This window comes from Phyllobates terribilis, unplaced genomic scaffold (genome assembly GCF_046119375.1).
Source record: "Phyllobates terribilis strain yellow unplaced genomic scaffold, ASM4611937v1 Scaffold_12__6_contigs__length_324123572, whole genome shotgun sequence".
NCBI classification, from domain to species: Eukaryota; Metazoa; Chordata; class Amphibia; order Anura; family Dendrobatidae; genus Phyllobates; species Phyllobates terribilis.
The window spans coordinates 173,818,374-173,834,703 of NW_027362772.1; the positions used below are offsets into that span (position 1 = coordinate 173,818,374).

The following is a 16,330-nucleotide window of genomic DNA, read 5'->3' on the forward strand; positions in this document are numbered from 1 at the left end:
TGAAAATATCTAAAGTTGCACAATTTCATTGAAATGCGGTGATGCCCCATATGTCTTCAGAAACTACTGTTTGGTCACACAGCAGGGCTTTGAAAGTAAGAGCGCTATTTGGGTTTTGGGAATGCAGATTTTGCAAGAATATTTTGAGGGTGACATTTGCGGAGTTCCAAAAGTACCAAAACAGCAGAAACCCCTCCAAAGTGATCCCATTTTATAAATTACTCCTCACAATGAATTCATCAACACCAGCAATTACTATTATTGTCCAACATATGTTTTCACTCTGCAACATCCAGAATTGCAAATAAGCCAGTTTAGTGCCCAGCTTGCGCTTATGGAGACAAGCACCCCATACATTTTAAGTGGGCTCTCCTCGCTAGAGAAATGCCAAATCTGTGGATTCTTTGTCTTACCATTAACGTAGAAACCCCTATTTTTAGAATGAAAGATGACGGTCCTGAGTTGGGGCTTGTGTTTTTTGCCTTCCTGGCTTTTTTCCCAAACAGCTTTGTTCCTGGCATATTATTTAAGCATATTTGTCTCAGTAATGCCACAGCGATTCATAGTCAAACATAAATGGCTGAAATCATTCAGCTAGTGTCTGATACATGCTGCCCGTATTAGCTATCAGGTTTCCTTTAAATCCTTATACAGCTAAGTCAAACTAAAATAAAACAAAGTGATGACGTCCAGAATGAAGGAAAAATTACAAAAAATATTATTTTCCTCAAAAGTTAAAAGTGTTGAGTTCTCAAGTTTCTATCATTTTATTTCCTGTAGATAGTTATAATGATTAGGATTTTTACATTCTCTGTAAACAGTCAGTCCATATGCTTTGTTTATTTTCTGCTTAAAATTTAATGGGTGAAGAAAAAAACTTTTGCTGAAACCCGAGATTGAACCAGGGACCTTTAGATCTTCAATCTAACGCTCTCCCAACTGAGCTATTTCAGCAGGACACATTTAGATTCAGGAATGTAATGTATTTATTTTTACTTTGACTTGTTTTTGCAAGATTATCAATATTTGAAAGTCCCGCTATTTTGCGTACATATTTAACAACTTACATTAATTCTTTGTGAATGAATAGAAAAAACAGCAATTCTGCATTTTTTTTACATTTTCAAATTTACTCAATTCGCCAGGGTAATTCTGACTGTGTCTCTGTAGGACAGGTGATGATTGAGCATAAAACACAATTTGTAAGCATAATGATGCATCAAGCTTTATTTTTTTCTTAGGTGCAAACAATTGGAGTGAAGATAGGAGATGCAAATTTAGAGAAAATATTCTACTGATTGTTAATGTTGAAAGTGAAAACATTTGTCCCAAAATGTGGTGAAACTTTGATGTCAGTATCACATGCGCATTTCAGACTTGTTAAACTATGTTCATCTGCTCTTTTAGCTTTTGTTTATTAAGTATATTTATAGTCTATTGATGCCTGAGGTGAAAAAATCTGAAATTAGACTTACTGGTAATTCGGTTTCTAGGAATCTTCCACGACAGCACCTTAGGAGGTTCACTCTCTGCCCTAATAGGGACAGAGAACACATAGAGATGAAATAGTCCCTCCCATTTTCCTATCAACAGTATTTTTCCGATGCCAAAGCAACAACTAACATATGCACAAAGAAACTATTTGATGTTCCCAGAAGTCTTTTGTGAAAGCACAAATTCCGAACATTTAAGATTTGCCTCAAGGACCCCAAGGAATACTGCCAAAGTGCCAATGTTGAGAATTGGTTTTGCTAAGCCCCATCACTTTTAGTTATCGATTTGAGATTGCCACCAATAGAGCGGACCCCCAACTAATCAGTAACAGGAGTGAAGCTGTAAAATTTCTTGAAAGAAAATTCTAATGTCAGAAGAGGGATTCGAACCCACGCCTCCAGAAGAGACTGCGACCTGAACGCAGCGCCTTAGACCGCTCGGCCATCCTGACTACTTCTGGCTTTTGTAATTTAACTCTTTCTAAGCTAAGCAGTAGAAAGATGAGCACTACTTGTGATGAAAGGAAATATGCCATGATTTCTTTTATTTTAATATTGATTTGTAAAATATTAGTTACAGCCAATTTTGAGCTTCATGACCAAGCACCGTTTTATAAATCTGACATGTAACAATTTATGTGGCAATAACACTGGAATGCTTAACATATCCCCGTGATTCTGATAGTGTTATTTTGTAACACATTGTACTTTATATTAATGGTAAATTTAGGTCAATATATATTTAGTTTTTCTTGTGAAAATATCTAAAGTTGCACAATTTCATTGAAATGCGGTGATGCCCCATATGTCTTCATAAACTACTGTTTGGTCACACAGCAGGGCTTTGAAAGTAAGAGCGCTATTTGGGTTTTGGGAATGCAGATTTTGCAAGAATATTTTGAGGGTGACATTTGCGGAGTTCCAAAAGTACCAAAACAGCAGAAACCCCTCCAAAGTGATCCCATTTTATAAATTACTCCTCACAATGAATTCATCAACACCAGCAATTACTATTATTGTCCAACATATGTTTTCACTCTGCAACATCCAGAATTGCAAATAAGCCAGTTTAGTGCCCAGCTTGCGCTTATGGAGACAAGCACCCCATACATTTTAAGTGGGCTCTCCTCGCTAGAGAAATGCCAAATCTGTGGATTCTTTGTCTTACCATTAACGTAGAAACCCCTATTTTTAGAATGAAAGATGACGGTCCTGAGTTGGGGCTTGTGTTTTTTGCCTTCCTGGCTTTTTCCCCAAACAGCTTTGTTCCTGGCATATTATTTAAGCATATTTGTCTCAGTAATGCCACAGCGATTCATAGTCAAACATAAATGGCTGAAATAATTCAGCTAGTGTCTGATACATGCTGCCCGTATTAGCTATCAGGTTTCCTTTAAATCCTCATACAGCTAAGTCAAACTAAAATAAAACAAAGTGATGACGTCCAGAATGAAGGAAAAATTACAAAAAATATTATTTTCCTCAAAAGTTAAAAGTGTTCAGTTCTCAAGTTTCTATCATTTTATTTCCCTTAGATAGTTATAATGATTGTTCCCAGAAGTCTTTTGTGAAAGCACAAATTCCGAACATTTAAGATTTGCCTCAAGGACCCCAAGGAATACTGCCAAAGTGCCAATGTTGAGAATTGGTTTTGCTAAGCCCCATCACTTTTAGTTATCGATTTGAGATTGCCACCAATAGAGCGGACCCCCAACTAATCAGTAACAGGAGTGAAGCTGTAAAATTTCTTGAAAGAAAATTCTAATGTCAGAAGAGGGATTCGAACCCACGCCTCCAGAAGAGACTGCGACCTGAACGCAGCGCCTTAGACCGCTCGGCCATCCTGACTACTTCTGGCTTTTGTAATTTAACTCTTTCTAAGCTAAGCAGTAGAAAGATGAGCACTACTTGTGATGAAAGGAAATATGCCATGATTTCTTTTATTTTAATATTGATTTGTAACCTATTAGTTACAGCCAATTTTGAGCTTCATGACCAAGCACCGTTTTATAAATCTGACATGTATCAATTTATGTGGCAATAACACTGGAATGCTTAACATATCCCCGTGATTCTGATAGTGTTATTTTGTAACACATTGTACTTTATATTAATGGTAAATTTAGGTCAATATATATTTAGTTTTTCTTGTGAAAATATCTAAAGTTGCACAATTTCATTGAAATGCGGTGATGCCCCATATGTCTTCAGAAACTACTGTTTGGTCACACAGCAGGGCTTTGAAAGTAAGAGCGCTATTTGGGTTTTGGGAATGCAGATTTTGCAAGAATATTTTGAGGGTGACATTTGCGGAGTTCCAAAAGTACCAAAACAGCAGAAACCCCTCCAAAGTGATCCCATTTTATAAATTACTCCTCACAATGAATTCATCAACACCAGCAATTACTATTATTGTCTAACATATGTTTTCACTCTGCAACATCCAGAATTGCAAATAAGCCAGTTTAGTGCCCAGCTTGCGCTTATGGAGACAAGCACCCCATACATTTTAAGTGGGCTCTCCTCGCTAGAGAAATGCCAAATCTGTGGATTCTTTGTCTTACCATTAACGTAGAAACCCCTATTTTTAGAATGAAAGATGACGGTCCTGAGTTGGGGCTTGTGTTTTTTGCCTTCCTGGCTTTTTCCCCAAACAGCTTTGTTCCTGGCATATTATTTAAGCATATTTGTCTCAGTAATGCCACAGCGATTCATAGTCAAACATAAATGGCTGAAATCATTCAGCTAGTGTCTGATACATGCTGCCCGTATTAGCTATCAGGTTTCCTTTAAATCCTCATACAGCTAAGTCAAACTAAAATAAAACAAAGTGATGACGTCCAGAATGAAGGAAAAATTACAAAAAATATTATTTTCCTCAAAAGTTAAAAGTGTTCAGTTCTCAAGTTTCTATCATTTTATTTCCTGTAGATAGTTATAATGATTGTTCCCAGAAGTCTTTTGTGAATGCACAAATTCAGAACATTTAAGATTTGCCTCAAGGACCCCAAGAAATACTGCCAAAGTGCCAACGTTGAGAATTGGTTTTGCTAAGCCCCATCACTTTTAGTTATCGATTTGAGATTGCCACCAATAGAGCGGACCCCCAACTAATCAGTAACAGGAGTGAAGCTGTAAAATTTCTTGAAAGAAAATTCTAATTTCAGAAGAGGGATTCGAACCCACGCCTCCAGAAGAGACTGCGACCTGAACGCAGCGCCTTAGACCGCTCGGCCATCCTGACTACATCTGGCTTTTGTAATTTAACTCTTTCTAAGCTAAGCAGTAGAAAGATGAGCACTACTTGTGATGAAAGGAAATATGCCATGATTTCTTTTATTTTAATATTGATTTGTAACCTATTAGTTACAGCCAATTTTGAGCTTCATGACCAAGCACCGTTTTTTAAATCTGACATGTATCAATTTATGTGGCAATAACACTGGAATGCTTAACACATCCCCGTGATTCTGATAGTGTTATTTTGTAACACATTGTACTTTATATTAATGGTAAATTTAGGTCAATATATATTTAGTTTTTCTTGTGAAAATATCTAAAGTTGCACAATTTCATTGAAATGCGGTGATGCCCCATATGTCTTCAGAAACTACTGTTTGGTCACACAGCAGGGCTTTGTAAGTAAGAGCGCTATTTGGGTTTTGGGAATGCAGATTTTGCAAGAATATTTTGAGGGTGACATTTGCGGAGTTCCAAAAGTACCAAAACAGCAGAAACCCCTCCAAAGTGATCCCATTTTATAAATTACTCCTCACAATGAATTCATCAACACCAGCAATTACTATTATTGTCCAACATATGTTTTCACTCTGCAACATCCAGAATTGCAAATAAGCCAGTTTAGTGCCCAGCTTGCGCTTATGGAGACAAGCACCCCATACATTTTAAGTGGGCTCTCCTCGCTAGAGAAATGCCAAATCTGTGGATTCTTTGTCTTACCATTAACGTAGAAACCCCTATTTTTAGAATGAAAGATGACGGTCCTGAGTTGGGGCTTGTGTTTTTTGCCTTCCTGGCTTTTTCCCCAAACAGCTTTGTTCCTGGCATATTATTTAAGCATATTTGTCTCAGTAATGCCACAGCGATTCATAGTCAAACATAAATGGCTGAAATCATTCAGCTAGTGTCTGATAAATGCTGCCCGTATTAGCTATCAGGTTTCCTTTAAATCCTCATACAGCTAAGTCAAACTAAAATAAAACAAAGTGATGACGTCCAGAATGAAGGAAAAATTACAAAAAATATTATTTTCCTCAAAAGTTAAAAGTGTTCAGTTCTCAAGTTTCTATCATTTTATTTCCTGTAGATAGTTATAATGATTATTATTTTTACATTCTCTGTAAACAGTCAGTCCATATGCTTTGTTTATTTTCTGCTTAAAATTTAATGGGTGAAGAAAAAAACTTTTGCCGAAACCCGGGATTGAACCAGGGACCTTTAGATCTTCAGTCTAACGCTCTCCCAACTGAGCTATTTCAGCAGGACACATTTAGATTCAGGAATGTAATGTATTTATTTTCACTTTGACTTGTTTTTGCAAGATTATCAATATTTGAAAGTCCCGCTATTTTGCGTACATATTTAACAACTTACATTAATTCTTTGTGAATGAATAGAAAAAACAGCAATTCTGCATTTTTTTTACATTTTCAAATTTACTCAATTCGCCAGGGTAATTCTGACTGTGTCTCTGTAGGACAGGTGATGATTGAGCATAAAACACAATTTGTAAGCATAATGTTGCATCAAGCTTTATTTTTTTCTTAGGTGCAAACAATTGGAGTGAAGATAGGAGATGCAAATTTAGAGAAAATATTCTACTGATTGTTAATGTTGAAAGTGAAAACATTTGTCCCAAAATGTGGTGAAACTTTGATGTCAGTATCACATGCGCATTTCAGACTTGTTAAACTATGTTCATCTGCTCTTTTAGCTTTTGTTTATTAAGTATATATATAGTCTATTGATGCATTGAGGTAAAAAAATCTGAAATTAGACTTACTGGTAATTCGGTTTCTAGGAATCTTCCACGACAGCACCTTAGGAGGTTCACTCTCTGCCCTAATAGGGACAGAGAACACATAGAGATGAAATAGTCCCTCCCATTTTCCTATCAACAGTATTTTTCCGATGCCAAAGCAACAACTAACATATGCACAAAGAAACTATTTGATGTTCCCAGAAGTCTTTTGTGAAAGCACAAATTCCGAACATTTAAGATTTGCCTCAAGGACCCCAAGGAATACTGCCAAAGTGCCAACGTTGAGAACTGGTTTTGCTAAGCCCCATCACTTTTAGTTATCGATTTGAGATTGCCACCAATAGAGCGGACCCCCAACTAATCAGTAACAGGAGTGAAGCTGTAAAATTTCTTGAAAGAAAATTCTAATGTCAGAAGAGGGATTCGAACCCACGCCTCCAGAATAGACCGCTCAGCCATCCTGACTACTTCTGGCTTTTGTAATTTAACTCTTTCTAAGCTAAGCAGTAGAAAGATGAGCACTACTTGTGATGAAAGGAAATATGCCATGATTTCTTTTATTTTAATATTGATTTGTAACCTATTAGTTACAGCCAATTTTGAGCTTCATGACCAAGCACCGTTTTTTAAATCTGACATGTATCAATTTATGTGGCAATAACACTGGAATGCTTAACATATCCCCATGATTCTGATAGTGTTATTTTGTAACACATTGTACTTTATATTAGTGGTAAATTTAGGTCAATATATATTTAGTTTTTCTTGTGAAAATATCTAAAGTTGCACAATTTCATTGAAATGCGGTGATGCCCCATATGTCTTCAGAAACTACTGTTTGGTCACACAGCAGGGCTTTGAAAGTAAGAGCGCTATTTGGGTTTTGGGAATGCAGATTTTGCAAGAATATTTTGAGGGTGACATTTGCGGAGTTCCAAAAGTACCAAAACAGCAGAAACCCCTCCAAAGTGATCCCATTTTATAAATTACTCCTCACAATGAATTCATCAACACCAGCAATTACTATTATTGTCCAACATATGTTTTCACTCTGCAACATCCAGAATTGCAAATAAGCCAGTTTAGTGCCCAGCTTGCGCTTATGGAGACAAGCACCCCATACATTTTAAGTGGGCTCTCCTCGCTAGAGAAATGCCAAATCTGTGGATTCTTTGTCTTACCATTAACGTAGAAACCCCTATTTTTAGAATGAAAGATGACGGTCCTGAGTTGGGGCTTGTGTTTTTTGCCTTCCTGGCTTTTTTCCCAAACAGCTTTGTTCCTGGCATATTATTTAAGCATATTTGTCTCAGTAATGCCACAGCGATTCATAGTCAAACATAAATGGCTGAAATCATTCAGCTAGTGTCTGATACATGCTGCCCGTATTAGCTATCAGGTTTCCTTTAAATCCTTATACAGCTAAGTCAAACTAAAATAAAACAAAGTGATGACGTCCAGAATGAAGGAAAAATTACAAAAAATATTATTTTCCTCAAAAGTTAAAAGTGTTGAGTTCTCAAGTTTCTATCATTTTATTTCCTGTAGATAGTTATAATGATTAGGATTTTTACATTCTCTGTAAACAGTCAGTCCATATGCTTTGTTTATTTTCTGCTTAAAATTTAATGGGTGAAGAAAAAAACTTTTGCTGAAACCCGAGATTGAACCAGGGACCTTTAGATCTTCAATCTAACGCTCTCCCAACTGAGCTATTTCAGCAGGACACATTTAGATTCAGGAATGTAATGTATTTATTTTTACTTTGACTTGTTTTTGCAAGATTATCAATATTTGAAAGTCCCGCTATTTTGCGTACATATTTAACAACTTACATTAATTCTTTGTGAATGAATAGAAAAAACAGCAATTCTGCATTTTTTTTACATTTTCAAATTTACTCAATTCGCCAGGGTAATTCTGACTGTGTCTCTGTAGGACAGGTGATGATTGAGCATAAAACACAATTTGTAAGCATAATGATGCATCACGCTTTATTTTTTTCTTAGGTGCAAACAATTGGAGTGAAGATAGGAGATGCAAATTTAGAGAAAATATTCTACTGATTGTTAATGTTGAAAGTGAAAACATTTGTCCCAAAATGTGGTGAAACTTTGATGTCAGTATCACATGCGCATTTCAGACTTGTTAAACTATGTTCATCTGCTCTTTTAGCTTTTGTTTATTAAGTATATTTATAGTCTATTGATGCCTGAGGTGAAAAAATCTGAAATTAGACTTACTGGTAATTCGGTTTCTAGGAATCTTCCACGACAGCACCTTAGGAGGTTCACTCTCTGCCCTAATAGGGACAGAGAACACATAGAGATGAAATAGTCCCTCCCATTTTCCTATCAACAGTATTTTTCCGATGCCAAAGCAACAACTAACATATGCACAAAGAAACTATTTGATGTTCCCAGAAGTCTTTTGTGAAAGCACAAATTCCGAACATTTAAGATTTGCCTCAAGGACCCCAAGGAATACTGCCAAAGTGCCAACGTTGAGAATTGGTTTTGCTAAGCCCCATCACTTTTAGTTATCGATTTGAGATTGCCACCAATAGAGCGGACCCCCAACTAATCAGTAACAGGAGTGAAGCTGTAAAATTTCTTGAAAGAAAATTCTAATGTCAGAAAAGGGATTCGAACCCACGCCTCCAGAAGAGACTGCGACCTGAACGCAGCGCCTTAGACCGCTCGGCCATCCTGACTACTTCTGGCTTTTGTAATTTAACTCTTTCTAAGCTAAGCAGTAGAAAGATGAGCACTACTTGTGATGAAAGGAAATATGCCATGATTTCTTTTATTTTAATATTGATTTGTAAAATATTAGTTACAGCCAATTTTGAGCTTCATGACCAAGCACCGTTTTATAAATCTGACATGTAACAATTTATGTGGCAATAACACTGGAATGCTTAACATATCCCCGTGATTCTGATAGTGTTATTTTGTAACACATTGTACTTTATATTAATGGTAAATTTAGGTCAATATATATTTAGTTTTTCTTGTGAAAATATCTAAAGTTGCACAATTTCATTGAAATGCGGTGATGCCCCATATGTCTTCATAAACTACTGTTTGGTCACACAGCAGGGCTTTGAAAGTAAGAGCGCTATTTGGGTTTTGGGAATGCAGATTTTGCAAGAATATTTTGAGGGTGACATTTGCGGAGTTCCAAAAGTACCAAAACAGCAGAAACCCCTCCAAAGTGATCCCATTTTATAAATTACTCCTCACAATGAATTCATCAACACCAGCAATTACTATTATTGTCCAACATATGTTTTCACTCTGCAACATCCAGAATTGCAAATAAGCCAGTTTAGTGCCCAGCTTGCGCTTATGGAGACAAGCACCCCATACATTTTAAGTGGGCTCTCCTCGCTAGAGAAATGCCAAATCTGTGGATTCTTTGTCTTACCATTAACGTAGAAACCCCTATTTTTAGAATGAAAGATGACGGTCCTGAGTTGGGGCTTGTGTTTTTTGCCTTCCTGGCTTTTTTCCCAAACAGCTTTGTTCCTGGCATATTATTTAAGCATATTTGTCTCAGTAATGCCACAGCGATTCATAGTCAAACATAAATGGCTGAAATCATTCAGCTAGTGTCTGATACATGCTGTCCGTATTAGCTATCAGGTTTCCTTTAAATCCTTATACAGCTAAGTCAAACTAAAATAAAACAAAGTGATGACGTCCAGAATGAAGGAAAAATTACAAAAAATATTATTTTCCTCAAAAGTTAAAAGTGTTGAGTTCTCAAGTTTCTATCATTTTATTTCCTGTAGATAGTTATAATGATTAGGATTTTTACATTCTCTGTAAACAGTCAGTCCATATGCTTTGTTTATTTTCTGCTTAAAATTTAATGGGTGAAGAAAAAAACTTTTGCTGAAACCCGAGATTGAACCAGGGACCTTTAGATCTTCAATCTAACGCTCTCCCAACTGAGCTATTTCAGCAGGACACATTTAGATTCAGGAATGTAATGTATTTATTTTTACTTTGACTTGTTTTTGCAAGATTATCAATATTTGAAAGTCCCGCTATTTTGCGTACATATTTAACAACTTACATTTATTCTTTGTGAATGAATAGAAAAAACAGCAATTCTGCATTTTTTTTACATTTTCAAATTTACTCAATTCGCCAGGGTAATTCTGACTGTGTCTCTGTAGGACAGGTGATGATTGAGCATAAAACACAATTTGTAAGCATAATGATGCATCAAGCTTTATTTTTTTCTTAGGTGCAAACAATTGGAGTGAAGATAGGAGATGCAAATTTAGAGAAAATATTCTACTGATTGTTAATGTTGAAAGTGAAAACATTTGTCCCAAAATGTGGTGAAACTTTGATGTCAGTATCACATGCGCATTTCAGACTTGTTAAACTATGTTCATCTGCTCTTTTAGCTTTTGTTTATTAAGTATATTTATAGTCTATTGATGCCTGAGGTGAAAAAATCTGAAATTAGACTTACTGGTAATTCGGTTTCTAGGAATCTTCCACGACAGCACCTTAGGAGGTTCACTCTCTGCCCTAATAGGGACAGAGAACACATAGAGATGAAATAGTCCCTCCCATTTTCCTATCAACAGTATTTTTCCGATGCCAAAGCAACAACTAACATATGCACAAAGAAACTATTTGATGTTCCCAGAAGTCTTTTGTGAAAGCACAAATTCCGAACATTTAAGATTTGCCTCAAGGACCCCAAGGAATACTGCCAAAGTGCCAACGTTGAGAATTGGTTTTGCTAAGCCCCATCACTTTTAGTTATCGATTTGAGATTGCCACCAATAGAGCGGACCCCCAACTAATCAGTAACAGGAGTGAAGCTGTAAAATTTCTTGAAAGAAAATTCTAATGTCAGAAAAGGGATTCGAACCCACGCCTCCAGAAGAGACTGCGACCTGAACGCAGCGCCTTAGACCGCTCGGCCATCCTGACTACTTCTGGCTTTTGTAATTTAACTCTTTCTAAGCTAAGCAGTAGAAAGATGAGCACTACTTGTGATGAAAGGAAATATGCCATGATTTCTTTTATTTTAATATTGATTTGTAAAATATTAGTTACAGCCAATTTTGAGCTTCATGACCAAGCACCGTTTTATAAATCTGACATGTAACAATTTATGTGGCAATAACACTGGAATGCTTAACATATCCCCGTGATTCTGATAGTGTTATTTTGTAACACATTGTACTTTATATTAATGGTAAATTTAGGTCAATATATATTTAGTTTTTCTTGTGAAAATATCTAAAGTTGCACAATTTCATTGAAATGCGGTGATGCCCCATATGTCTTCATAAACTACTGTTTGGTCACACAGCAGGGCTTTGAAAGTAAGAGCGCTATTTGGGTTTTGGGAATGCAGATTTTGCAAGAATATTTTGAGGGTGACATTTGCGGAGTTCCAAAAGTACCAAAACAGCAGAAACCCCTCCAAAGTGATCCCATTTTATAAATTACTCCTCACAATGAATTCATCAACACCAGCAATTACTATTATTGTCCAACATATGTTTTCACTCTGCAACATCCAGAATTGCAAATAAGCCAGTTTAGTGCCCAGCTTGCGCTTATGGAGACAAGCACCCCATACATTTTAAGTGGGCTCTCCTCGCTAGAGAAATGCCAAATCTGTGGATTCTTTGTCTTACCATTAACGTAGAAACCCCTATTTTTAGAATGAAAGATGACGGTCCTGAGTTGGGGCTTGTGTTTTTTGCCTTCCTGGCTTTTTCCCCAAACAGCTTTGTTCCTGGCATATTATTTAAGCATATTTGTCTCAGTAATGCCACAGCGATTCATAGTCAAACATAAATGGCTGAAATCATTCAGCTAGTGTCTGATACATGCTGCCCGTATTAGCTATCAGGTTTCCTTTAAATCCTCATACAGCTAAGTCAAACTAAAATAAAACAAAGTGATGATGTCCAGAATGAAGGAAAAATTACAAAAAAATATTATTTTCCTCAAAAGTTAAAAGTGTTCAGTTCTCAAGTTTCTATCATTTTATTTCCTGTAGATAGTTATAATGATTGTTCCCAGAAGTCTTTTGTGAAAGCACAAATTCCGAACATTTTAGATTTGCCTCAAGGACCCCAAGGAATACTGCCAAAGTGCCAACGTTGAGAATTGGTTTTGCTAAGCCCCATCACTTTTAGTTATCGATTTGAGATTGCCACCAATAGAGCGGACCCCCAACTAATCAGTAACAGGAGTGAAGCTGTAAAATTTCTTGAAAGAAAATTCTAATGTCAGAAGAGGGATTCGAACCCACGCCTCCAGAAGAGACTGCGACCTGAACGCAGCGCCTTAGACCGCTCGGCCATCCTGACTACTTCTGGCTTATGTAATTAAACTCTTTCTAAGCTAAGCAGTAGAAAGATGAGCACTACTTGTGATGAAAGGAAATATGCCATGATTTCTTTTATTTTAATATTGATTTGTAACCTATTAGTTACAGCCAATTTTGAGCTTCATGACCAAGCACCGTTTTATAAATCTGACATGTAACAATTTATGTGGCAATAACACTGGAATGCTTAACATATCCCCGTGATTCTGATAGTGTTATTTTGTAACACATTGTACTTTATATTAATGGTAAATTTAGGTCAATATATATTTAGTTTTTCTTGTGAAAATATCTAAAGTTGCACAATTTCATTGAAATGCGGTGATGCCCCATATGTCTTCATAAACTACTGTTTGGTCACACAGCAGGGCTTTGAAAGTAAGAGGGCTATTTGGGTTTTGGGAATGCAGATTTTGCAAGAATATTTTGAGGGTGACATTTGCGGAGTTCCAAAAGTACCAAAACAGCACAAACCCCTCCAAAGTGATCCCATTTTATAAATTACTCCTCACAATGAATTCATCAACACCAGCAATTACTATTATTGTCCAACATATGTTTTCACTCTGCAACATCCAGAATTGCAAATAAGCCAGTTTAGTGCCCAGCTTGCGCTTATGGAGACAAGCACCCCATACATTTTAAGTGGGCTCTCCTCGCTAGAGAAATGCCAAATCTGTGGATTCTTTGTCTTACCATTAACGTAGAAACCCCTATTTTTAGAATGAAAGATGACGGTCCTGAGTTGGGGCTTGTGTTTTTTGCCTTCCTGGCTTTTTCCCCAAACAGCTTTGTTCCTGGCATATTATTTAAGCATATTTGTCTCAGTAATGCCACAGCGATTCATAGTCAAACATAAATGGCTGAAATCATTCAGCTAGTGTCTGATACATGCTGCCCGTATTAGCTATCAGGTTTCCTTTAAATCCTTATACAGCTAAGTCAAACTAAAATAAAACAAAGTGATGACGTCCAGAATGAAGGAAAAATTACAAAAAATATTATTTTCCTCAAAAGTTAAAAGTGTTCAGTTCTCAAGTTTCTATCATTTTATTTCCTGTAGATAGGTATAATGATTGTTCCCAGAAGTCTTTTGTGAAAGCACAAATTCAGAACATTTAAGATTTGCCTCAAGGACCCCAAGGAATACTGCCAAAGTGCCAACGTTGAGAATTGGTTTTGCTAAGCCCCATCACTTTTAGTTATCGATTTGAGATTGCCACCAATAGAGCGGACCCCAACTAATCAGTAACAGGAGTGAAGCTGTAAAATTTCTTGAAAGAAAATTCTAATGTCAGAAGAGGGATTCGAACCCACGCCTCCAGAAGAGACTGCAACCTGAACGCAGCGCCTTAGACCGCTCGGCCATCCTGACTACTTCTGGCTTTTGTAATTTAACTCTTTCTAAGCTAAGCAGTAGAAAGATGAGCACTACTTGTGATGAAAGGAAATATGCCATGATTTCTTTTATTTTAATATTGATTTGTAACCTATTAGTTACAGCCAATTTTGAGCTTCATGACCAAGCACCGTTTTATAAATCTGACATGTAACAATTTATGTGGCAATAACACTGGAATGCTTAACATATCCCCGTGATTCTGATAGTGTTATTTTGTAACACATTGTACTTTATATTAATGGTAAATTTAGGTCAATATATATTTAGTTTTTCTTGTGAAAATATCTAAAGTTGCACAATTTCATTGAAATGCGGTGATGCCCCATATGTCTTCATAAACTACTGTTTGGTCACACAGCAGGGCTTTGAAAGTAAGAGCGCTATTTGGGTTTTGGGAATGCAGATTTTGCAAGAATATTTTGAGGGTGACATTTGCGGAGTTCCAAAAGTACCAAAACAGCAGAAACCCCTCCAAAGTGATCCCATTTTATAAATTACTCCTCACAATGAATTCATCAACACCAGCAATTACTATTATTGTCCAACATATGTTTTCACTCTGCAACATCCAGAATTGCAAATAAGCCAGTTTAGTGCCCAGCTTGCGCTTATGGAGACAAGCACCCCATACATTTTAAGTGGGCTCTCCTCGCTAGAGAAATGCCAAATCTGTGGATTCTTTGTCTTACCATTAACGTAGAAACCCCTATTTTTAGAATGAAAGATGACGGTCCTGAGTTGGGGCTTGTGTTTTTTGCCTTCCTGGCTTTTTCCCCAAACAGCTTTGTTCCTGGCATATTATTTAAGCATATTTGTCTCAGTAATGCCACAGCGATTCATAGTCAAACATAATTGGCTGAAATCATTCAGCTAGTGTCTGATACATGCTGCCCGTATTAGCTATCAGGTTTCCTTTAAATCCTCATACAGCTAAGTCAAACTAAAATAAAACAAAGTGATGATGTCCAGAATGAAGGAAAAATTACAAAAAAATATTATTTTCCTCAAAAGTTAAAAGTGTTCAGTTCTCAAGTTTCTATCATTTTATTTCCTGTAGATAGTTATAATGATTGTTCCCAGAAGTCTTTTGTGAAAGCACAAATTCCGAACATTTAAGATTTGCCTCAAGGACCCCAAGGAATACTGCCAAAGTGCCAACGTTGAGAATTGGTTTTGCTAAGCCCCATCACTTTTAGTTATCGATTTGAGATTGCCACCAATAGAGCGGACCCCCAACTAATCAGTAACAGGAGTGAAGCTGTAAAATTTCTTGAAAGAAAATTCTAATGTCAGAAGAGGGATTCGAACCCACGCCTCCAGAAGAGACTGTGACCTGAACACAGCGCCTTAGACCGCTCGGCCATCCTGACTACTTCTGGCTTTTGTAATTTAACTCTTTCTAAGCTAAGCAGTAGAAAGATGAGCACTACTTGTGATGAAAGGAAATATGCCATGATTTCTTTTATTTTAATATTGATTTGTAACCTATTAGTTACAGCCAATTTTGAGCTTCATGACCAAGCACCGTTTTATAAATCTGACATGTAACAATTTATGTGGCAATAACACTGGAATGCTTAACATATCCCCGTGATTCTGATAGTGTTATTTTGTAACACATTGTACTTTATATTAATGGTAAATTTAGGTCAATATATATTTAGTTTTTCTTGTGAAAATAACTAAAGTTGCACAATTTCATTGAAATGCGGTGATGCCCCATATGTCTTCATAAACTACTGTTTGGTCACACAGCAGGGCTTTGAAAGTAAGAGCGCTATTTGGGTTTTGGGAATGCAGATTTTGCAAGAATATTTTGAGGGTGACATTTGCCGAGTTCCAAAAGTACCAAAACAGCAGAAACCCCTCCAAAGTGATCCCATTTTATAAATTATTCCTCACAATGAATTCATCAACACCAGCAATTACTATAATTGTCCAACATATGTTTTCACTCTGCAACATCCAGAATTGCAAATAAGCCAGTTTAGTGCCCAGCTTGCGCTTATGGAGACAAGCACCCCATACATTTTAAGTGGGCTCTCCTCGCTAGAG

At 36.7% G+C, this 16,330-nt stretch overlaps 12 non-coding genes across 12 annotated transcripts; all 12 read right to left on the reverse strand.

Annotated features, from left to right (window-relative positions):
• Window positions 1–881: 881 nt before the first annotated feature.
• On the reverse strand, window positions 882–954 carry TRNAF-GAA (transfer RNA phenylalanine (anticodon GAA)). Its single transcript has one exon. It is a non-coding gene; the product is annotated as a tRNA-Phe (tRNA).
• Window positions 955–1,862: 908 nt separating this feature from the next.
• TRNAL-CAG (transfer RNA leucine (anticodon CAG)) lies at window positions 1,863–1,945 on the reverse strand. The gene has a single exon. It is a non-coding gene; the product is annotated as a tRNA-Leu (tRNA).
• Window positions 1,946–3,258: 1,313 nt separating this feature from the next.
• Window positions 3,259–3,341, reverse strand: TRNAL-CAG (transfer RNA leucine (anticodon CAG)). Its single transcript has one exon. It is a non-coding gene; the product is annotated as a tRNA-Leu (tRNA).
• A 1,313-nt stretch (window positions 3,342–4,654) lies between these two features.
• TRNAL-CAG (transfer RNA leucine (anticodon CAG)) lies at window positions 4,655–4,737 on the reverse strand. The gene has a single exon. It is a non-coding gene; the product is annotated as a tRNA-Leu (tRNA).
• Window positions 4,738–5,921: 1,184 nt separating this feature from the next.
• TRNAF-GAA (transfer RNA phenylalanine (anticodon GAA)) lies at window positions 5,922–5,994 on the reverse strand. Its single transcript has one exon. It is a non-coding gene; the product is annotated as a tRNA-Phe (tRNA).
• Window positions 5,995–8,144: 2,150 nt separating this feature from the next.
• TRNAF-GAA (transfer RNA phenylalanine (anticodon GAA)) lies at window positions 8,145–8,217 on the reverse strand. Its single transcript has one exon. It is a non-coding gene; the product is annotated as a tRNA-Phe (tRNA).
• A 908-nt stretch (window positions 8,218–9,125) lies between these two features.
• On the reverse strand, window positions 9,126–9,208 carry TRNAL-CAG (transfer RNA leucine (anticodon CAG)). Its single transcript has one exon. It is a non-coding gene; the product is annotated as a tRNA-Leu (tRNA).
• Window positions 9,209–10,392: 1,184 nt separating this feature from the next.
• On the reverse strand, window positions 10,393–10,465 carry TRNAF-GAA (transfer RNA phenylalanine (anticodon GAA)). The gene has a single exon. It is a non-coding gene; the product is annotated as a tRNA-Phe (tRNA).
• A 908-nt stretch (window positions 10,466–11,373) lies between these two features.
• TRNAL-CAG (transfer RNA leucine (anticodon CAG)) lies at window positions 11,374–11,456 on the reverse strand. The gene has a single exon. It is a non-coding gene; the product is annotated as a tRNA-Leu (tRNA).
• Window positions 11,457–12,770: 1,314 nt separating this feature from the next.
• On the reverse strand, window positions 12,771–12,853 carry TRNAL-CAG (transfer RNA leucine (anticodon CAG)). The gene has a single exon. It is a non-coding gene; the product is annotated as a tRNA-Leu (tRNA).
• Window positions 12,854–14,165: 1,312 nt separating this feature from the next.
• Window positions 14,166–14,248, reverse strand: TRNAL-CAG (transfer RNA leucine (anticodon CAG)). Its single transcript has one exon. It is a non-coding gene; the product is annotated as a tRNA-Leu (tRNA).
• A 1,314-nt stretch (window positions 14,249–15,562) lies between these two features.
• TRNAL-CAG (transfer RNA leucine (anticodon CAG)) lies at window positions 15,563–15,645 on the reverse strand. The gene has a single exon. It is a non-coding gene; the product is annotated as a tRNA-Leu (tRNA).
• Window positions 15,646–16,330: the final 685 nt, after the last annotated feature.